Source organism: Halyomorpha halys, unplaced genomic scaffold, assembly GCF_000696795.3.
Source record: "Halyomorpha halys isolate HHAL.00 unplaced genomic scaffold, Hhal_1.1 Scaffold397.1, whole genome shotgun sequence".
Classification (NCBI taxonomy): Eukaryota; Metazoa; Arthropoda; class Insecta; order Hemiptera; family Pentatomidae; genus Halyomorpha; species Halyomorpha halys.
Window position 1 is genome coordinate 636,351 of NW_027115275.1, and position 18,688 is coordinate 655,038.

The 18,688-nt window shown below is 28.2% G+C and overlaps 1 protein-coding gene across 2 annotated transcripts in view; it reads left to right on the forward strand.

The window, feature by feature from the left end:
* The first annotated feature begins 2,562 nt into the window (after positions 1-2,562).
* The window catches only part of Eip93F (Ecdysone-induced protein 93F), a 476,497-nt gene continuing 460,371 nt past the window's right edge, over positions 2,563-18,688 (forward strand). The window contains exons 1-2 of one of the 2 annotated variants that reach the window (XM_067052368.1): positions 2,563-2,623; positions 14,331-14,366. The gene's annotated coding sequence lies outside the window, so the exon portion shown is untranslated. The remainder of the gene's footprint in view (positions 2,624-14,330; positions 14,367-18,688) is intronic. The other variant, XM_067052369.1, reaches the window with a different exon arrangement.

Consider the following 18,688-nt stretch of genomic DNA (forward strand, 5'->3'; position numbering starts at 1 on the left):
ATTATTGACAGTCAAAGTATGATTGTATGCCGACAAGTCTAATAAATCAGATTCGATCTTAAACTTTCCTTGCGGTATTTTCTTTTGCATTTTAATGAATGTGTTATTCTTTTGTTTATTTCTGATAGATAAATAGTTATAAATGCGATTTTTTAAATTTATGCCTCACGTAAAACCTGCAACTATTAATTTAAAACAGAATATTGATTCATTTTAACATATTACTTGACAACAATATGACAGCACAGTAGGCAATAAGTCATACGTATGATATAGAAAATAATGTTGAAACCAAGAACATGGTCTCAAAAAAAAAAAAAAAAAAGTTAATACATAGTAAGTAATTTTATATTTCTGTTAATTTTAATAACTGTTTTTATATTTCTTTTTTATAATTTACGGGAATATCAGTTGAGAAAAAATATAGTTGTTCGGAAATAGAAACTCCAGACAGGTTTTTCCTCTAAATATGGACAAAAATAGATAAAATCTGATGAAATTGATACTAGAATCATAATATTCCAAACCTCTAAATTTTGTGTAGATGGGCCGTTTTCGAAATTTAGGTTTGCAGAGGAAAATATGTTTACATATCCGAGAAAAACTAGTGAACAGAATCTGATAAACTTATACATGTTACCGACTGAAAAAATACCTAAAAATTTTATTAAAATTAGATTTATGATTCTATCAATAATTAATAAACAAAAATTTGGCAGAGTCCATCGGAGGGAGACAAGTTTAATGTAAGTATAAAACATTGGTCCTAAATAGATAATTTTTATTGACTTGCTTAATGGAGTCAGAAAGTCTACAATTTATACCTCAGTTTTCTTTAGTACTCTCAGAGTAGAAATTAAAGATTTGTCATCAATGCATCTAATTTTTTTTTTCAAAAATGTGGAGCGGCCTTTATGGGTGCTTTGCTCTACTTTCGAAAATTAATTATACACATATGGTGGGGGGGCAGTATCTAGTGCAATTAAACCTATAATTGATATTTAGCTGAACTTAGCAACGATATATCAGAAATGAAAGTTTATATTATATTTGAAAAAAACGAAGTTTGCATCTTAAATGTGTTTAGTAGCCCTTTACTTCAACGATGGCACCATTGGAATTCACTAGTTATTTTTCCTCAAATGTTTATAGTTAATTTTAGAAAGTAGTGCAAAGTCACTCTACTGGTACTGGTACTGGTATTTGGTGGGGGAACAAGTCCGGCAAGTGGACCTAGTGGTTCTTTTTGCCAACCCCTGGCGGCTACTTAAGTACTATCCAAGTTCGGAACCGCCGAAAAATAAATATTAACTGCCCAGGTGGGAATCGAATCTACAACTTTCCATACGCTCTGGGACCTACACTCCAACCTGCACGGCCGTCGCGTCCCTAAAGTCACCCTAAGTACACCTTTAAACGTTGCTGCAATTTTTTAGAAAACAAAACTTATATATGTGCATAGATATACAAAATAAACTTGCGCTTTTTACTGTCATTTCTACTCTACTGTCATCTCTACTGAAAGCTGAGGTAAAATATTTAGACTATTCTGATACCTGTAAGTGTTTTATTAAAAATTATGTCCTCAGAATAAAAAAAATCACTTTCGAGCCTTTCACTACCACTAGTGTGTCAAACTTAGCAAAGCGAAACTTTTAAGTCTGATGGAGCAATGTAATCCAATATTAGTTAAACATTGCACCTTTTAAAAAGTGTAATCGTCAGTCTAACAGTCTAAGCTTTCAATTTACATAGAGCCTTAAAAAGGATCATTTGCATAGCTTTAATTAAGCCTCTTTGGACTTATTGGGTTGTGCTTAGGGGCTCATTAATCATCGAAAGCTTCTTGTTTCCAACCCCTGGAAATTCAAAATACTTCATAAAATCCTTAATCCACATCAATTTGTCACAAATAAAATCATCTATAATTACCTCAATCTTCCATATGTTGCTGATTTGTTCAGAGCCACATATCAATTCTTCCATGATAAACTCCTGAACTACCCAAACTCTCTTGATTATAGCATTTCTCCTCTTTAATTCATGATAATCCTCCTAGGCGTCTGAAAAGAATAACGTCTCGAGACTTTCTGCTTTTAGAAATGTTATTTTAGTTCTATAAGTGGGTAGATTCATGCCATTGAAGTATAAGTTACATCACATCTACTCGTTGTTTATTTTATTTCAGTTATAAATTTCAATAGAAATTTTTTAGAAAAATACAATTAAGACCACTTTCTGCCCTAATTTACATTAGAACTCTTTATGTTTTAAAAAAGAAGTGTTATTGTGACTACCTAACTCAGAGAAGATAAAGCTTGGTGTAGTGAATGAGACTGAGTAAATATCTTGAAATAGATATTTTCACCAGTAGTGACGTTCTTATATTGACTGAACAATCTACAGTCTCCTTATCGCAAGAGGACATCGATATACCGAGAGCCCTGACTGAGAGCAGAGGTAATGTACGTTGAGGTAGGACCAGGTTTGGGGTAGGTCAGGACATTGGCCTCGCCCGAAATATCATGAGGAGGGGGGGAGGGGGTCGGCGCACCCCCCAAGGTCGCGATTCGGCGGCCCAGTCCCCGCCGGCTTGCGAACCGCTCAGCTCTCACTCTCTCAGGTCTGTTAATATTATTATACTCTATTCTTTATATCTATCTTATTATAATTGTATGTATTGAATGAACATCAATATTATAATTGTACATATGTATCTGTCTATATGTTGAAAGCTTAAGACTCTATCAATAGCTTTTTATGATGATTAACTGCTTATAATTCCTTATCTATAAGTGATATGTATTTATAAATGTAATAAAATTAATTCTTAAGACCTCAAATGATGTTATTGAACAATATTTTTAAATTATCAAGACCAGTATGAACCTAACCTGCCTCAACATGTCTCGTAAACAATACGTCACGTTGTTATTTTATACTTTTATCAAATAAAATTAATTTATAGACGTAAAAAAAACAACAAAAAAAATTAAAATATGCTATTGAACAAGGCCGGTAAATCATGACCTACCTTAACAATATTTTATTAAAATTCTTTTAATATAATAATTTTTATTTTTATTTAAAATTATCATTAATAGTATTCAACTTCCAATAGAAAAAAAATAAACAAACATAGAACTTTTTTAACGATTGAAAACTGACCTATCTTAACACACTATCCTTTTGTTACAAATAATTTTGTTAGCTATTTTTAATGAAAATTAATTATTTTTAGCATTCACTAATAATAAATACTTTCTAATAATAATGGATTAAAAAAAACATGACCTACCTCAACAGTTTCTTATACTATTACAATTAATATTTCAATCACTAAACTTTTGATAATAAAAAAAAAAGAAGAAACCAAGGATGTTTTCATTAATAAAAATATATTAAACATGTAAAAGTCTAATAAAATTAATCCTTCAGATTTCAAATAATATTATATAGCAAAATTAAAAAATTAAAACCAGCATTTTATATGAACCTGACCTGCCTCAACATACCTCGTAAACAATATATCCCGTAGTAAATTCTTACTTCTTGAACCTAGCATTGATCATATATTGAACACTACATTTATATAATGTATGACTGCTAATAAAAAAGAATTTTGAAGTATGACTAACCTCAACAATAAGCTGTTATAATTGTTCTGATGTAAGAATTTATATTATAATAGAACAAAACATTAATATTATTAATTATAGCATAATATATGAACCTGACCTGCCTCAACATACCTCGTAAACAATATATCCCTTAGTAAATTCTTACTTCTTAATCCTAGTATTAATCCATAAAGTAGTATAACAGAAAACAAGTTAAAATATGCTAGTAAAAATTAATTGTAAAACATGACCTACCTCAACAAGATGTTATTATAATAGTTGTAATGTAATAATTAATATTATAATGGAACAGAACCTTAATATTATTAAACATTGCATAATATAAGAACCTGACCTGCCTTAACATTTATTCTAACAATATGTCGGGTTGTAATTTTTTACTTCTTGAACCTAGCATTAATCGATATAGTAGTATGACTGCAAACAAGTTAAAATATGCCAATAAAAAATTGTAAAGCATGACCTACCTCAACAATAACCTATTATAATTTTTCTAATGTAATAATTGATATTGCAATTGAAAAAATCATAAAAGTTACTAAACATAGGATAATATATGAACCTTACCTGCCTCAACATACCTCGTAAACAATATGTTGTATAGTAATTTTTTACATTTATCAATATAAATGTATGACTGTAAACAAGTTAAAATATGCTAATAAAAAGAATTGTAAAAATGACCTACCTCAACAATAAGCTATTATAATTTTTCTAATATAATAATTTATATTATAATTGAACAAAATATAAAAGTTACTAGAAATAGCATAATGTATGAACCTAACCTGCCACAACATAACTCGTAAACAATATTAATTTTTGATTGCATTTGCAATTTTTGAACTTCAACAAATTAAAATATGCTAATGCATTGTAAAACATAACCTACTTCAATATTATATCATTATAATTGTTCTAATTGAACCAAACATTTACATTATTAAACCCATCATAACATTTGAACCTGACCTTCCTCAACATACATCATATAAAATACGTCTCACATTTTGTGAATTATGAAATATTAGTTTTTTTTATTTCGCTTATAAACTATTAGTTTTATTTTATTACTTTTTCTAAAAAAAGTTCAAATAACTGCAATAGATTTTAAATTTAGATACTTTCTATAGTCTGTTGAGGTAGGTCACTTTTCAATTTGTAAACAAATAATCTTAGTTCTATTTTCATTATTATTTGATACATTTTTTTTACTTAACATCAAATAATAATTATTAATATGATATCTTAATAATAATTATTGTATTAAAAAAAAGGGTCGACTAGATATTAATTTTTTTTTTAACTTAATTAAATTTTCTTTTCAAATTTAACCAACCCATCCATACAATAATAATGAACAAAAAATAAAAGAAACAAATCCTAAAAGAGTTTTTCATTTAGAAGTATAATAAAAAACGTTATCTACCTAAATACATTATAAACAATATGTCAAGGCAATAAGTTGCGGATTTTTAATTTTATAAGTTTAAGTATATAGTTGTTACGTATTTCTATGTTTGAACCTAACCTTCCTCAATATACCTGGTAAACAATAAGAGAATGTGATACGCCAAAACTAATTATATTTTTAACTCATTATTAACCAAAATAATGTCAACCTTTATATTATTACTAACATTAATACTAATAATAACGTAATAGTTTGTAGGTCACATTTCAATTATTAAAAATTTCAATAATAAAAATAAACTAAACTTAGGATTTATTAAATGCTTGAAAATGATTTTTCTTAAGAGTTACTTTGTTGAAATTATTCATTGTTATTTTTAATCAAGAACAAAAAATAGAAAAAAAACATAAGAAAATTTAACTTAAATTGATAACCATCTATCAATACGCTTCTTAAATCATACTTTAATGTGGTCCGTTATGGTTATGATTTCTTTAACTTACAGAGGGAGGCTATACACGTGGGAACAGCGATTTCAAAGAAACATATTTTGGTGATACCTGGTTGAAAAATAGATACGTGTCCTAGGGTTTTTGCCAATGCCTATGCGCTCTAGGTGCCAAGAAAAAAAAATTATATAATTTTAGATTTTTTTTTTATATTGTCGTATTTCACTTTTGATCTAAATTTATTCATTGGTTGTTATATAACAATTGTTGTTATAACAATATTTTTGTAATTGAATGATTTAAAAAAGAAATTTTTTTTAGGTCATGAAAACATTACCTACCTTAATAGTTTATCATTTTGTATAAACAGAAATAATTAATTTTTTTTTATTTAGTTGTTTCTAGTTATTAACAAAAAATATTAATAAAACTCTAAAATATGTAATTTGAATAAATAACATGCCCGAATATACCTTATTAACAAAACGTCAACGTAAGTACGTTGTAGTTTTGACTTTTTTTGCTTAGCTTTCATAAATAAATTCCCTAACCACCCAAACCCACTAGTTTCTAACCTTCCTTCCTCTTCTATTCCTGGCAATCCTCCGAGCCGCCTGAAAAGAAGATGGCCTCGTGATCTTATATCGTAAAATGTTTTTAGAGTTCTACTACTGGGTAGTTTCTCTACATGCTGTATCATATCATTATCATTATGTCATTATGATCAAATTTGCTTATATTTTTTATACAGTTGTAAATATCAATAAATAAATTTTAAAAAAAAGCTTTCATAAATAAAAATTTGACTAAAAAAATTAAAATATTGTAATACCTCCTGTCCGTATATTTTATACTATCAAAATTGTTACCTAATTATAAATTAATAAGCATTGTTTAATTTATTTCTAGAAAAATTAATATGATTATTCGTAGTAGGAGAGATACTTTTGGTAAAATTATATTTTTAATTATTCAAAAGTAACTTACTACAATGGTTTAACATTCCCAGGAACCAATACATTGTGGAATATTTACTATTTAATTTTTATTCTAATTATGAACGAATAACAAAACAGGATGTTTATCATTAATCAAAAAAATAAAAAAAATACGTCCTACGTCAACACGTCTATATTATGTATTATTTATAAATATATGTTATTATAAAATAACAAAAAAATCTTATTATTTGTTATAAAATGTTTTTCTACATTATTCAGCGAAAGTAATAAAGATATTCAACGTTTTTTTTTTGTTTGAACTTATCACCACCAATAAACAATACGTCAAGCCGATAAGTTATAATTTTTGACATTTTTAACATCATTAATCAATAAAAACAAATATTGCATTAGGAAGAAAAATTCGAATTTTTTTTCATGACCCACCCTAAGAAATCATAAATCATTCATCGAATTAATATTTCCAATTAAACAGTTTTTATTTACCATTCAGGAAAATATAATAAAAAATTATGATTTATTTTAAAATTTTCCGGTTTGGAATACCGCAACAGTCTATTGTTTCATGGACAATAATTTGGATACATTTACGTTGTTTTTTTTCTCTTAAATATTCATAAACAATAAAAATAGCTTTTATTAAACTTAAAAATTTATATCTACGGTCTAATAGATCTAAAGGATCTAAAGGAAAAGTCTAACAATCCTTAACAAAGCTGGTAACATAAACTGTGTGTCAACGGAACGATTACGAATTTTAACACTAGCATAGTAAAATATAACATAGAAAACAAAAACATTTAATATTAGGACGAATCCTAAAACATTACCAGCCTTAACAATGTCTGTATAATTTTAGTTTAGGTTTAAAATTAAAATTTTTGTTTACATTATTTCGAAAAAAAAATATGATAAAAATTTGAAATTATTAGCTCTGACCAGTCTTAAAATTTCACTATTTCGTTAAGAGCTATTCCATCAAAACTTAAATTCTTAATACTTGGTAAAACTAACCATGAACCAATTACGAAAATGATTTTTTTATAAAATTGTAACAATTTCTAAATATATACTTGCTACGAATAATAAAAAGTAAAATATTCTATTGAAAACGAATTGTAAAACACGACCAACATTAACAACTAGTAAAATGCAGTTATTTTATACTCTTATTTATTCATTACCACTTAACTTTTTATGAAGGAAATAATAGAGGATAGTCATAAAATTCGGAATGATTTAGGAATGACCTTCATAAAGACTTTATTTTTAAGAATAAGTAACGTTTTAATTATCTCTTTATAAAAATAAATCTTTAAAAACTATGTTTAATGTGAATACTAAGAACAGTAGCTTATTTTAGCATTTATATATTTACAAAAAGATTGATATTCGATAACATTCGATGGCATTGACAACTAAAACAATCTATCTCGGCTATTTTCTAACTTAAACCATCTCCTCCGACTTCGTAAGATATATGAAAATATTTTTCAAACAAACAATTAATTTAAAATAATTAGAAGGGATAAAATATACCTTTTCTAACATCAAAGGAGGAATAGAACTAAAGGTAATTTTCATTTACATCCTTTTTTTTATTATACATAAATTTTAATTATTGCTTAATAATTGCGTCGATATATATTTTATAGTTACGTTAAATGTTTTAAAAATATCGGTAAACCATGACCTCATTCACTACTTGAAGTGTCTTATTAAAAGGTGGAGTAGATATTATGAAAATTTATTATCTATCCTTAAACATTTCGTAAGCAATACCCCACTAAAATATTTACTCTCATTATACATAGTTTTCTAAGAAATATAATAGAAATAAAAATTGTAGTAAAACATTCTGCAACATTTAATTTAAATACCTGAGGCACAATGTTATTTATTGCTTCAATGTATGTTTTATAGTTAGGTTAATTTTTTTAAAAAATATTATTGGAAAACCATGACCTCATTCACTAATTGAAATGTCTTGAAATGAAAGGTGGTAACGCAATAAGAATTATGGCTCAATCATACTTAGAGTACAGAAGTAATATAATATGCTTTTTAATGTCCACTGATGGATTTACAAATATACACAAAGGACCTGAATGATTCTTTCTTCTTCTTCTTTTGGCATGACAGACCGTGATAGTACAAGGCCTGGCGAGATGTATTACGAAGATACATCGCGCGTTTCTTGACAAGGTTTTCATAGAGTGGGTTCATTACTCCCACAACTATTTTTGGGAGTGCCACACATTGGCTAACGAGCCTCACAAATGCCCGGAGCAAGGCTGTGAGTGAGTATTATGTTTATATAATTGAAAAAATCCCGGTTTGGGCCGGGCCTCGAGCTCACAACCTTTTGGTTGGTAGACAGGCGCGCTACCACGCTGCTACCGTCGCCTCTGATGAATGATTCTTTAAATTGTTTAAATTAAAAAAAAATACATTTCATTATTTTAACTTTGAGTACAAAATTAAGTTCATGTAGATGATGTAATTGTAAAAAAGACATATAGCAAATCTGATTATAAATCAATATTGTTTTAAAAGTAATGTCTTGTCCCATAATTTGTTTTATATTAAAAATACAGTATTAATGTTTTTATATAATAGAGTATAAAATATTATACTCCATGCAAGTATTTCAAACTTATATTTTAATTTAATTTCATATTAAACATATAAATTTAAATATATATTAAACAAATAAAATAAAAGTTATTTTGAGCATTAAATATAAATGAAAAAAAATATAAAATTAACAAAAAGTTTATAAGTGATCAGAGTTGTTAAATGTGAAGGAAACTAACATCTTAATTCATGCAATTAATTTAGCTTTAGTTTTAGAAAGCTAGTTATTCCTTAGTTTCGGTTCCAAGAAAATAATAAAAAAAACCTGCCTTAACACCCTATTGGGAAAACGTAATAATAAATTCAATGAATTTTTAAAAACAATTTTTTTTCTTAATTAGGAAATAAAAAGTAAAATGGAAGTTCTGTAGTTGACATGCTACTAAGAATTAAGTGCATGTAAAGGAATAAAAACGAGCTATAGAACAACTAATTAGAGCTTAAAAATATTTGTTATTGTTTATAAAATGTTGCATAACTACAATTTATAGCTAACAATAGCACAAAAAAAAAGTTTTCAAGAAAATCCATGGTCTATCTTTATTATTTAACACAATATTCAATTAATGATAAAATAAAAACTTTTTATTATTTTACACAATATTAAATTAATTATAGAATAAAAACTTTTTATTATTTAACACAATATTCAATTAATGATAAAATAAAAACGTTTTATTATTTTACACAATATTAAATTAATGATAAAATAAAAACTTTTATGGAACCCAATAACGTTTTTAAATATGAATATTGTCGTATATTCATATCTACGATAGTAGTGTTTTTATTTTAAAATAATTCAAACGACTAAGATAAGAGGAGGAATTCCGCAAGGCGAACACCATGACCTGACTCAATTCCTCTTTATCAGTTGGCTGCTATTGTCTTAATTGAGATATTGTCTAATCTTCACTTTAATAACAGTTGCCCCTTATTGTCAATATATTACGTCATATTAATGCATGTAAATTTTCACACAAAATTTACATTCTCGACTAAGGAACGATGATAGTAATTGTAAATAAAAGAACAAGTTTTTAATCACATAAAAAAAAAAAAGAATACCTTGTTTAAGTGCGACATAAACCTGGAAACACTACGACCTGCCTCAATCAGTAAACATTGACTAATAAATCAATATTTGTTAGATAACGAAGATGAACAAATGGATAAATCTAAAATTAGTAAATATGCGTAGTAGAAGAACCATGACCTTGCGCAACGATCAGTTAAATTATGAAACACCAGTTAAACCACTTACAGTTCGTAGTAATATTCTCTTTATACTAGCATAACTTGCACGCCCTCTGGAATATCAACAAGAAATAAAAGGAAGAGTACACCAGGAGTGCTCCATGCAAGTGAAGTGAAACACTAGATTCGAGAGGAAGTGGGCCCTATTTAACTCACTATAGACATTAAATACTGACTCACCTTTTAGACCAGATTCCACGTGACAGATATCAGTCGTAGTTGTACAACGACAACGGTGAGCCAGTGGGGAAGACGCAGCTAAGAGAGTTGAGGTGCCACCTTAGCAACTACATGTCCATAGCTATAACAGCCACAAGCCACAATAGCTCTAGTTCGATTTCGGCTAGGATGGGCTGACTTTTATTTCATGACGGTCCCATGGAATGAAAACTTGATCCTTTCACTCTGGTTAGAGCTTGTTGATTACCTCTGGGATAACCGCAGTATGTCAGAAATGACCTGTAAGGGTAAAACAAAAAAAAATAAATAAAAAGAGTAGGGCAAGTGAACTTAACCTCACTAACAGTTAAACATGTTAAATGAATTATGAAAAATGATGATTAGGTTTCAACAACCAGTAAACAGACAAGTTTATATGCTATGTATTATATAAGTGTTATAAGGTCATCAAACTAATCCTAATAATACGACAGTACTGTCACGACAATACAATGGCACGGCAATGGCAAATGTCATGGTTTACAAAATGACAATGATTACGACAGTTATCTACCACTGCCATATGAACTGATTACTTAAGACGTATCCTCAAAAGTCTAATATTGCTATTTAATCCTAAAAAATAGTCAACATCTTTAATGTTTGTTCATAGTATTATAAAAAAATATAAATAAATAAAATTCGTATATCAAAAATTATTTCGATAGCATTAGGAAACAGTAATGGTATGGCTGAATTTTATTGATGATTAAATAATAGTTAATTTTATAATCCATCCTATAAATATTTCTTTTCCTTCTCTATATCCTCAGTTATATATTTTTTTCTAATATTAATACGTTAATACCAAAACATCTTGGTATAATCTATTATTATTTAAAATGGGGTCTTCAATAAACTAATCATGATTGTATTATTTTATGGGTCGGGAGCTGGTAATCTAAATTGCCCCAGAAACATCAATTAACACAGTACAAAACCCGCTTTATTAATTTATGTTGGAAAACTATGATTTTTTATTTTTTTTAAATACGTTAAAAACTTTTTTTATATACAAAATTAATAATATAATTATAGTTAAATTGTAAATATATTTTTCTTTATAGTGTTGATATATCGCGAGATCTTAAAGAGGGACTTTGTTATACTCTAAATTTATCCTCTATTGGACCTATTCCAAATATAGTCTAGACGTAATCGTTATGAGGACTTTATTAATTTTGCCAAACATTTCATACTGTTAGAACACTAACAATGAGCCAGAGACGGTAAACAATTTCGGGTGCAACGTTCTACTGAGCACCTCCTCTTAGTCACGCCGGATTAAATATAGCTTTGAGTGCCTGCCTTCTTTTGCGTAACTAACGAAAAAAAAAAGTTATTCTCAACACTTTGTTTTAAACAATAATAAAATATTTGCCATACTTCAAGTGATACGAAAAAATGTTTACTGCTAAAATATAAAACAAGGCTTTCGAGATAGGCACATTGTCAGAACAAATTTGAGCGAAAATTATTTAAATCCAAAAAATAAGTATTCCATGTTCTGTATTACTTTTTCATCTAAAAGGAATTAATTTAAATTTTGAATCATATATCCTTTTTTTACAACATTTTTTTTTGTTTAAATATTCAATGAGTTCGTCTCATTGATCAGTTCAGGATGACAATGTAATTTTACAAATTCTTTAAAGAAAAGGGCTAAAATAAGAGAGGTGAATCATGTTTCCAAGCTTTTTCATCACTTTTTTAATCAATAGTTTTCTGATGATAATTAAAAAAAATATATGCTAAAACCACCCAGATGAACATACAAGTCGTTTATTTCCAAAAAAAAAAAATAATAATAATAAAAATCATATCACTGTAACTATAATTTAGTGGAGTTTCGAAATAAAAGATTTATATTGTGAGGAAGGAGTTTAATGGAGAAGGTAAGCTGCTAGAATAATGAAGCCAATAAGGCAGGCCTTATGATGAACAATTACATTTTTTTTTTAAATTAACTCCTTCCAAATCATTTCTGACGTACGGAGGAGGAAGGTTATCTATTAGATTGTATAGGTTATTGATTAGGTTACACCTAATCCTTACCTACCTAACCCTTATTATAACCATAGTGAGAGGGTCAAATTTTCATTCCGTGGGACCACCACGAAATAAAAGTCTACCTTCCAGACAGGATTGGAATTGGAGCCGCTGCAGTTCTGGGGTTGTTTAAGGCCACGCCTCAACTGCCTTGGCTACAGACGGCCCACTAATCACTGACTACCTTCTATTTTATCTTAAATTAAAATGACCGAGACTCCTACAAAACTTAAAGTAAACCAGAGCTTTAGGGGCGTGGCTAATTACTCACTTAAAAGCTTAACTTTTGTATTGAAGGAGAGAATGGTATGGTACTGCCCTCGTCCTCCCCCTCCTCCTCTAGTTTGGAACCTCAATATAAAATAACTAGAAACATTAAATCAAATTGCACCAATACCTTAATGAGATTCACGTAAAAAAAAAAATATTTATTGCTGAAAAGGTAAGAATTGCAACAAACAGTGACTAGTAAGGGCTAAACGTTACTAAAATTTAATGTAATAATAATGATAAACATTTTAAAAATAAGTTTTTATTGTAAATAAAAAAAATTGGTTGTAAAGAGTTTCACGATTCCCTCAATAAATAAAAATTTAATCTTAAATATATGATAAAAAAATACACAGCAATAAAATATATATTTATTTCTATATAATTTTTTTAATATGATGCTAATCATATATTGCCAAAATATACAGCATATCAAGCGGGAGTGACTGAGCTTTGAATGTGCCACATGAATATCTTATCTTGGGAGTGAGATTACGGACTACAAAAAATCTAGTGAAAAATTCTAATCTTTTAAGAACTGTTTCTGGTGATTGATAACCAAATATTCAGCTCGAGTGTCTTATTATAAAACAAGTTGGTATATAGCTTACATAAATATAAAATACTTTCTTTTATTAAATTAATTTATGAAAATTAAACAGAAATTTCGAATAGAAATCGTTCCCATTTTTTTTATAACTTTAAACTTTTATATATAAGAATAAAAAAATTAATTTATATTATAAAAATAATCTTTATTTAAAACAAAAGGACTGAATCCGAGGACCTACTTGCCTACAAAGATGATGAAGAAAATAAACCTCTTCTCATCAATTTAAATGGAACAAAGTTTATTATTTAATAATATATAAATAAATAAATCTTCGCATATTGTGAATTTAGTTTATCAAATATCATGAAAACTACAACTTCTACGAAGATACAGTCATTAACTACTCTATAGTGCATTAAACTAGCTTCAATATGAGTGCTAAAAGACATCTGTACGTCAAATATTTTTTGAGATATAGATTTCTCAAAATAAATTCACTAACTACAGCTTTTTCAGTGCAATCTTTATGGAATGTTACAATGTAAAAAAAAAAAAAAAATCTTCGATTATTCTTTAGGGCTGTAGTTCTTTTCTACCTTTAGCTCATTTATTGCTTATCTTGGGAATTGTTTAAGATCTCAATATATAATAAAGTAAGATATAAACCTTCTCATTTCACTAATGTAGTTCTATTATAATCATGAGAATAGAGTTTCTCATAAAGATTTCTATTTTGAAAATATAATTTTTTTTTTGGAAAAATATTTAATTTAGCTGTGGTGCTAGACCAGGAATGTCCAACTTCTTAATGAAATGTTTCCCCGTATTGAATATGACGATTATCATTTTATTGTAATAAATTTTATTTTTGTCTTACAGGTTGAGGATGCTGCATACACCAGGAGAAAAATTGGGGTGAGTTTACAATTGTTTTTCAAGTAAATTGTTATCTTCTAAGAGAGCATAATTATGTTGTTTGTGACGTTATTTTTTTTATAAAGCTAAGCACCTTGATCGATAAATTCTGAATATTTCTCATACCACATACCATCGGAATTATATATTGCCAATAAAGGCAGAATATACGATAGAGTGGAATAGGAGCTATAGGTGCTCGAGAACCACCTGCTCCTTCGCCAGGATCCGACTGTTGCTCTTCGCTCACTAACAAACGTTTATGAGGTCAATTAGGCGAGGGATTGGCTTCGGGAGGTAATGACTCCAATTATCCGAATTAGAAAGTGCGCTAACAATGGAAGCTTTCGCTGCAACTTGGAATAGCCAACAGCGAGTGCGTTCCATTGTCTAGTGCAGTTTTATTGTTCTTCTGTCTCGGTAGAGCTACGAACTGACTGATCCATCGATTGAGTAATTGAAATTTATCAAAATGGCATTCCGTTCTTTTCGGTACTAAGAAAATTACGTGAATTCTTGAAGATTTCAACACAATAACCTCAAATCTCTCAAATATATGTTAATTACAGGCTTGAAAATATTTAGCCAACTCCAGAACTAAAAATTTAATATTACGTTACATTCTCTTCAGAGCTACCTAATGATCAGTTGACACATATCTTACCTGAGAATTATAGCCTAACTAATAGTTTTAATGTGAGTTCACCCCAATATAATTTGGACCAACAGAAGCTTTGTCTAGCTTGTGACAGAATGACATTGGAGTATTCCTATAATTTATGTCAAGTTGTAAATAATATTAGTTAATATAAATTATTTGTACAACATCCTGGCAGTACTCTCAGAATCGAATCCTGATTTGTTCTTTGTATATCCAACTCAGAACCTAAAATCTAATTCTGGGTCACTGTCTACTAAATATATTGATAACGTTAACTTTTTTTTTTTATAATCAAGAAATGTAAGTAATGTGCCTAGCTTAGATGTATTGTAAAATATTGATTTATGTAAATGGTTTTTAATTATTATTCTTGCTTTTTGTTAGTCATTTACTGTACTTGTTAATTCTATTTGTATAAAAGTTGCTCCAAAAAACAATAAACATATTATTATTATACAAAAGGATACATATAAATATACTTTGTCATACTTATGAATATAGACTTTGTCTTTGACTGCCGTCAAAACAGCCCTGACGAAGCCCTACAACGTGGGGCGAAACGTTGGCTCAATAAAATAGTATAATTATTTACTATTTGAGTTTTTTTTTTTTTTACCGCACCCGGACCATATTCCATTCATCTATACACACGGTCAATCAATAATCTTCCAATATAAATATATAATTTAACAGTTGATTAATATAGCAGATTAGTTAGTTGTAGTACACGAACTTAAAACTATACTCATGGTGTTCTTGAAGAATTTTTTTTTTCATGATTTCAGATAGTTGTAAAATTAAGCTTAGCAGTTCTTCGTTATTGTGAATCAAGATTCATTCAGTAGTAAAATTGGCTTAGTAATCTGTTTCCCAGCGGCGTACTTAGCTCTGTTATTTTCAATGGAATAAAATATTTTAAAGGCATAGACATGGAAGTTATAACTTAAAAATGTTTTCTATCAATAATTTTCCACTCCGATGCATGGTCTTGAAAAAATCTCCAAAAAATATATTATTATTTTTTTTTGTCGATAGACACGTAAACGGTACGGAAAACCGAACAAACGTAAAAAAAAGAAAAGATTATTTCAGAATTGAATTTTGTGTAAGAATCCGTCATCATAATTTTCCTGCTGTTTCTTCGCTGGAGCTAAACCATGTAAATGGTTTTCCTAACTATGTAAATGGTTGGATATACTTCAATGAACACTAAAATTTGGTAGACTTTGATGGTATACAAACTTTCAAGAGGTACTCTTTCTGTACCTAAAAATTAAATTATGATTAATGTTCCTTATTATTTGTTTATTATAATAAATATGTTTGTAAGTGTTTTCTAACTACAATACATCGATCCTCAGAATAACATCAGTGTTGTACAATGTGCGATAATAAATCTATCCGTTAGTTTTATTTATTTTATATCTGAATGCACAAAAAACTTTTAAAGAAATAAAAAAAAATTACTTTCTATCATTCATTAATAACAATTACACTTTAGGAAAATTAGGATGTTTAATATATTTTTTCAATTATTTTAAGGTGTAATACAATACAGAATGTCTAGTTTCAATGTTCAATAACCATACGAAAATAAAATTGGAGCTATTTTCAAATCCTCTTGTGATTAATTGAGATTCGATATCAGCTGTAGTAGATACAAATTTTGAATTTGAATGTCGTCGGTATAAAGCCAAAGCGGCGTATCTGCAAATTTTACTAGCAGTTTTTTTTTTGTTTTTTTTTAATTTTAGCGTGGTTTTCAATTTTATCTGGAATGAACAAAAGACCAAACTGAATGAGGGACGTTACTGATTGAATGAAAAAATAAAAAGATCAATTTACTTAAATCGAAATTAAAAATTAGCTGCCACACAACGGGGGAGGGGCATTTTTATTGTTTGAAAATTTCTTTCAATTTTTTTTTTTATATAGATTCAACTATGTAGCCGTATCTTCCTAAACAGAGATGTAATAAATTTAAATTTTCTTAAAGCTGGGACAATTCATTTTATTTTTCTTATTATCACTGAACAGTCTGAGTTAGTTTTTAACATTTTCTTATAGCAGAGTAAATTGGGATTAAGAGATATTGAATAAATATAAATCTTAATTCAAAGAATGTCATGTAAAATTCGCAGAAAAAAAAAAATTAAGTTTAATTTATACAGAATACTCACAATAAAAAGTTGGCGTAAACAACTTCCACGTAGTATTATTTGAATATTCGAAATGAGGACAGTTCGGATGTTTGGTGACTTTACGACTCGACATAAAACCACTATTGAAAATTCCTTTCCTACAATCCGTGGGATTTTAGGAATCTCACCCAATATACCAACTCAGCGCTCGCTATACACTAGTCCTAGTTTAATTTCGCCCCATCATGACAAAAACTTGCAAATATGTTATAAGGTAGCGCATAAAAATAGTTTTTTAAGCTGTGACGAAAAGCTCGGTAGGGTTTCTGTTTAAAATAACAGAAACCTTTGATGTAGACTGGGCCAACTGTTCGGGTTTAAAAGGAGAATTAGATCAGACAAATGCTGTCTCCTTCAAATAGTTCCTAAAACGAACAAGGAAAGCTAGTATATTGTGAAACACTGATGTTTTTCTTGGGGTCGATGAATTCAAGTTGTTATGGAGCCAATTCAACTTTAATGGAAGAAATTTACAAACACATTTATTGATAAATCATTTATTAATAAATTTAAGATAATTCTGGATTTAGATAGAATAAGAAACGAAGCACACACTAATGAAAGACGCTGTGAGCTAACGTTTCGGCCTAAGTTGTAGTCCTTCATTCACAGCTAAGAAAAATAAAATAGTACGATAATGGAAAAGAAGAATTTTAATATACTAGGGAATATGAACAGATAGACAACAGTATTAAAAACTTATTTTTATATCTGGATTATCTCTATAGGAAGTCTGGTGAGTCAATTCTTTTAAAATTTTTTGAGGTTTATTACTTCCATCATTTTCAATAAATTATTATTTATTTATTCATTAACAATTGTACAACGTTTCGGGACCACTGTCCCATATTCATGCACTATAAAAACCTATAACAATAATAAAAACTATATAACACCAATCTTCTACTTTATATATTTTATTTTATACAATAAAAGTCACCTCATGATTTCATATGGGAAATCATGTCCTCCATTTGTGCATCTTCACTTCTCTGTGGCACAGCTATCTTTCTACATTTTCTACTATCTCTTTGGACCTTATCTCATGTCCAGTGTGCTGTTTTGGTTACCTCCCTGTTTTTTATTTATTATAAACGTAGTGATTTTTTATTTTTCACATAAACCTGTTTATTTTATCTGATTTTTATGTTTTTATTTTAAGTCTATGTATAATATCTGCGTAATGTGTGTTTAAGTGTTTAGTGTTAGTTTTATAGTTTACTGTGTTTTGTATGTTTTTTGTTATTTATATATTATTTTTATAAAAATGGATTATTTTTAAGGCTAATAAGTTTTATATATTTTTTATGTATTAGTTATTCAAAAAACTTTTACTTTATTACGTGTTGCAGTAGGATTCCCATATATCAGAATCATTTCTCAGTAATTTTATATTAATTTTCCAAAATTATTACGATTAATGAACATTTTAAAAATTTAATTTTAGTATTTTATTTTCA